The following is a 6,000-nucleotide window of genomic DNA, read 5'->3' on the forward strand; positions in this document are numbered from 1 at the left end:
GAGAAGGCACACCTGTACGACACCTCCCTGCTTGAAAAGGTCTTCTCCATCTCAATCATGGATTCTCACAACCCTTCCCCAAGCAGCAATAGGGTTGTACCAAACCACATGTCCTTCCTATAGTCACAGCTTGCATGTAACCTCGAGAAAAACTAAAACCTGTTCACATGAATCCAGAGACATGCTTTCCTCATGAAACCAAAGACCTGTATCTGATAAACCATAGACCTCTATCCCATAAACCTAGGCCTGTTTCCTCGATACCAAAGTCTTGCTTCTTCAAAAAGACCAATGTCCTGTTTCCATGACACATAAATCCTCAGATCACGGTTGCCAAAACCTAGAGAGAGAAAGATAGAGGACGTGTCAAGCAATCCCTGAATACACATAGGTCCAAGACGAAGGGCAACACACATCTCTTCCATGAACATCATCCTGTGCATCTTAACTTGATCCTCTACATCCAAATCTCGTAAACAAAGCCTGCTTGCGAAGAGAGAGAGAGAGAGAGAGAGAGAGAGAGAGATCCCTTGGCTGTTGGCCCCTTGGTGACTCCTTCAACTCACCTTCTTCAAGAGAGATAGAGAGAGACCCACGCTGACTGCTTCCATACATGCAGCCACATGGCGTAGAGAGCCTCCCATCATACACTCGTCTGGCTGCCCAACTATCTGCATAGAAATTTCCCGCTTGATGCCTGCCTGGCTACCCATCACCGGTTGCCCATCTGATTGCCTGCTTGGCTGCCCTGTACTACCCGTCTGTAGTCCACAACCGGCGGTAGCAGCACACCTGGCGGCAACAGCGGCACACCTGGCGGTAGCAGCAGCAACTGGTGGCAACATTAGCATCTGGCGACAGTGGTAGCAGCTCGTGGTAGTAGCACATGCAGTAGTGGTGGTAGCCATAGCAGTAGCCGGCAGCAATCCATGCGCTCAAGTACAACAGCACCCGTCAGTAGGAGCACCCGCCTGCAGAGCAGCAGCACTTGACTGATTCCTGCGCAACACCACCACCCGCCTGCAGCAGCAGCACTCGATTGATTCCTGCGCAGCACCACCACCCGCTGCCAGCAGCCATAAGTGCAACAGCGCCACCCACCGCTTATAACCCATGCATAGCGGAACTGATTCCCACAGGCGACTCCCACACGACGATCTCCACACACGGCCACTTACGAATCTCCGCCACCTTCCTTATATAAAGAAACAATGCGTTTTTCTTTCTCAAAAACGCCAAAAGCCAAGGTTTTAAAAACGCATGCTTTTCAACATAAAATAATATTATTTTTTTAAGCATCAAAGGTTTAAAAACGTTATGAACAATAAAATTCCCTTTTGTCCCCTTTCACACTTAGGCTGGCCACACTTATGAGTTTCCTTTTCACACTCAACTGATGCCTGTTCACACTTGTCCATCCTGTGCCCGTGACCACCTGCTTGTTGTCCAGAGGGAAAAACACACGGTCATAACACTCTACATGCTTGTTCTCCAAGTGGGTGAATGGACTAACCCTAACATCTAAGGCTTAGCTCATGCCTCACATGTCCTGGACTGGGACTCAAAGAAGCGCCACAGCATACGACAAATATTCCTAGAAAGGGTATTAATGTTGTATAATGTTACATTGAATGCTAGACCAATGTGTCACATAGCACCGTAGTGCAGGGTGCATGTGATAATACATGCCTTGGACCACACAAAGTCCAATGGAAGTTTAAGAAACTTGATCATCAAATTCGGACAACCATAAACCACCTTGGTGTTCACTTTGTCGATGGCCTGCTCTACCAATGGCAAAAACTCTTTTGAATCTTGATGCTTCTGACAATAATGCCAAAGTATGGTAAACACACATACCATCATAAGGCCAGATGAATGTAAACTTACAAATAATTTTAAAAGAAAGAAGAGAATCACTACAAACAAACAAATCAAAAATAGGAAAGCTTAATATAGAACACCCAAGAAGAAATAATAAATTGCCAAATTAGACAAATACATAACTAGATCACACACACACATATATTCTTTATTGAACCACAACATAATCTTATTCATGCTCTCTATCTCACCTTTTATTTGCAAGTGGAGAGTGACATTAAATTGTAAGTTTGTCACAAGTGGAGAGTGACATTAAATTGTAAGTTTGTCACAAGGCCATAAAACAAGGCTTGCCAAACAACACCTATGAACTTGGGATCCTTGTCCGAGATGATTCTCTATGGATGCCCCGTGCAACCGGAACACTTCGAGGATGAAGAGCTTGGCCACCTCCTACCCATCCACGTCTGATGTGCATTGACTGAGGTGTGTTTGCTTGCTTAGCAGATCCACCACTGTCAAAACACAATCATTCTAAAATCTCGGACTCTTTGACAAGCAACCACAAAATCCAGTTCGAGAATGGGAAATGGATGAACCTTGTTAGCTAAGCGACAGATGTTGAATCAGAAGCTCCGAGTGCTGGGAGCCATTGTTGAGTTGTAGCCAACTCCTATCTGTGGGTTTTCATGCAAGCCATATGCTATGCTAGCCTACGGTTTGAAGTTACCATCAAGTCCTTTGAAGCCATAGTGGGGAAAAAATTGCAAATCATACTTAATGGACTACATTTTGGCAAACGTGAAGGAGACACAATATAGAAAAGTGAGGGACATTATTATTATTCAAAGAGAGTACAATATATATAGACCTTAGACAAAGGTCTTCTTTTCCACACTTTTCTGCTCCTTTACATGCATGACTTGCATATATCCAACTTTGGACAAAGAAACTTAGAAATAGAAAGCTCTAGACTTATCCTATGCACCTAGTCTAGAAAGCTCTAGACTTATCCTATGCACCTAGTCTAGAACCTTAGCACCCTTCATTTATTCCATGATACAACCTTTACAACCTGTAGAAACTTAGAACAAACTCACTAGTCATGCCATAACCAAGACATCACATTCTAACTATATCACACCTGGATATCATACTCACACTCGCTTACACAGAGTTGCAAGGGTTGCTTACAACAGTAGATGAACTACAAATAGAATGAAAAGGAAAAAAATTGTAAGGCTTAATAAAAATCTCCCTATCTAGGCTTGTAAGAATACAAGCCTTGCTAGGTGCCTCGTGTCTTCATTGCCCTTAACCTTTCCATCTGTAGGCTTGATGTTCGTACTTTTCTTTGCATGTGACCAGGTCGCATCAGTGCAAGCAATGTGAAAAAACTCTCAAAACAGTGTGAAATTGTGAATAGGCCCAACGAATGCTGCAGAAAAAACAACGATGAATTGCCACTACAGATCAGTGTCTTCTTCAATGTGCGAGGGGCTTCAAATCTGGATACAAGGGCGATCGCACCTTCCTTCTTCTTCGACGGTCTACACTGGACTTGCTCCTCTGCTTAACAATCTGCATGACTGCGATATGCATTGTAGTGGGCTTCTTGGGTAGGCCACAGAGCCATAGCTTTGATGAGAGAAGCCGCTTGGGCCTCTGGGAAAGGACACAACACAGCCGCTGCTCACGATGGAGAAGGGATTCAACACTTTTATGCTTGATGACGAGACTTCCCACCTTAATAAGGCTAAATTAAGCTGAGCAACACCCTCCCCGATAAACCGCGCTCAGAGATGCAGCCCGTTCAATCAAATCTGTACGGCAGTTGGTTGACAGAGATGATACCCTTAATCAAGCTCAACCGCAAAATTCCCCCTTAATCATGCTCAAATTACACAAATCGGGAGAAAAAGGTAAGTGTGCTTACCAAGCTTGAAAACCAATTGTTGGAAATTGGAGAGAGATTATTGAGTGATTACGCTAATCCTACATGGACTACATTTTGGCAGGAGACACAATATAGAAAAGTGAACAATACTATAAAGTGTACAATCAATATATATATATATATATATATATATAGAAAAGTGAACAATACTATAAAGTGTACAATCAATATATATATATAGAAAAGTGAACAATACTATAAAGTGTACAATCAATATATATATATATATATATATATATAGAAAAGTGAACAATACTATAAAGTGTACAATCAATATATATATATATATATATATACCTTAAACAAAAGACTTGTTTTATGCAGAAATAGAAAAATCTAGACTTATCTTATGCACCTAGTGTAAAACCTTAGCACCCTGTGACGACCTTTACAATGACACCTAACAAAGATATCCAAAATTAGCACATCCCAAATGCTAAGGTTCCCCTGATTCTAACGTAATCAGGTAGTAGGTAACACACATAAATGCTGGAAAATCAAATTTTGCAAATAAACTAGGCTTTAATACAAACTGTAAGCCTACTGCTGCTATGGAAGTGTTAATAAGAAAGGGTAGACTGAAAGATTTGCAGAAAACACAATCAGACATGAGTAACCAACACTAACTCAGAGAGCCCAAGGACAATAATAAAGAGATGGTTATTTAGAAGTTATTAGAGAGGTCATCACTCTGATCTAAGCCCAAGTTACAGAGGAAATCCTGCTGTCTGGATGCTACCGCTATTATCATCATACTCCACTTCCTCTCCTCTGTAGAAGTGACCATTGAGTGAACTTTAAGAGCTAGGGAAAGCAGGAGCAGCCCCTCTCAAAGCAGAGGTTGTGGGTTCATACCTACCCTAATGGCATGTAATTTCAGTACCAACTCAAAAAGATACAGCATCAAGCATTCTCCAAAGGAAAGTAATCCTGCCATGCTTGATGGCAGGAGGTCACCACAACAATGCACCATGGTACCAAATGCAGTATAATCCAATAACAAAGCACACTTCAAGGTAAAGAGAGAAGGGAAAAGCAGCCAGAAGAAGCGAGTGCTGACAAGAGGGGGCGGTGGGTGAGAAATGCAACTCACCTCAGCTCGGCACTGTGGTATGCTTGCTGCTGAGAATGGATCGCCCAAATGCACTTCAAGCGTCCCCAACTCCTGTCCTTAATCGATTACATACAAGCTGTTGGAGACGAAGGGAGTACGAGACTGCAACAGAGAGTGTGCAGTGCTCAACTGCACGATGGAGATGGGCGGGAGCGGTCACCAGAGCACCTCCAAGAGACGCACATCACATCAATGATCAACGGCTGAAAATGTGGGGGTTGCGAGCCTTTCGTGCTGTCAGGAGGCCCAGATTTCCCTAAATTTTCACACGTTATTGGGCTCTCAACGAACCCCACCCACTCTACCTTTCGTGCGCCCTTGAAGAGCACCCCATGTGCAGGTGCCCTGCAGGGCCCCGCCTCAGTGCTCGACTTTCAAGGTTCAAAAAGGATATTGCTGCTCTTCTTTTTTGGGTACCTTTTGTCAGTGCCCTAACCTAACCTACATAGTTATCCACGGTTACTATGCATTATAACTGGGCTTTCCCATGGCCCCCTTTCCCGCACCCCTCAGGTGAGGTGGCAGTGACATGCATGACTGAGTTTCACAAAGAAAGGCTCATTGTCCCGATCCGGCGCCCCTAGCATTTCACTTGGCCGAAGGCTCATTGCGCCGGTTCTAGCGCACATAGCATTTCGCTTGGCCGTGGCACAGTAAGCATTTTGCTTGGCCATGTTTTCTGACAGTTTTCTTGGCTATGTTTTTTGACACAAGTTAACACAGCAGTGTGGGAAGGCGGCCTAATAACTAGAGTCTCTAAGGTTTCAAATATTCAATCTCCATAATTTCTAAAAGAGACATGCACATGGAGTTGCTTATGTGTGAAAAGGTGGCCTAATAACTAGAGTCTCTAAGGTTTCAAATATTCAATCTCCATAATTTCTAAAAGAGACGTGCACATGGAGTTGCTCATGTGCTGAATTCACACTTGCACTCTTTCTCCTTGATATTCAAGTCACTCATAACTTGTTGACCTACCTAGAGGCTAGATCCATTCACTCTCTCAATCAAATATGCATGGAAGTCATCATGGATATCCATTTGTACATGCACGAGTCACCATCTACACCAAATTAATGATTTCTCATTTGAAAAAGCTCTCTCT

The 6,000-nt window shown here is 43.3% G+C and overlaps 1 protein-coding gene across 3 annotated transcripts in view; it reads right to left on the reverse strand.

Moving 5' to 3' along the window:
• The window catches only part of LOC147636810 (fatty-acid-binding protein 2-like), a 72,841-nt gene extending 67,555 nt beyond the window's left edge, over positions 1–5,286 (reverse strand). Inside the window, exon 1 of one of the 3 annotated variants that reach the window (XM_086800370.1) lies at positions 4,875–5,286. The gene's annotated coding sequence lies outside the window, so the exon portion shown is untranslated. The remainder of the gene's footprint in view (positions 1–4,874) is intronic. The other 2 variants (XM_086800369.1, XM_086800371.1) reach the window with 2 other exon arrangements.
• Between the last annotated feature and the right edge of the window lie 714 nt (positions 5,287–6,000).

This window comes from Cibotium barometz, chromosome 7 (assembly GCF_041138505.1).
Source record: "Cibotium barometz isolate CiBa-2024 chromosome 7, ASM4113850v1, whole genome shotgun sequence".
Classification (NCBI taxonomy): Eukaryota; Viridiplantae; Streptophyta; class Polypodiopsida; order Cyatheales; family Cibotiaceae; genus Cibotium; species Cibotium barometz.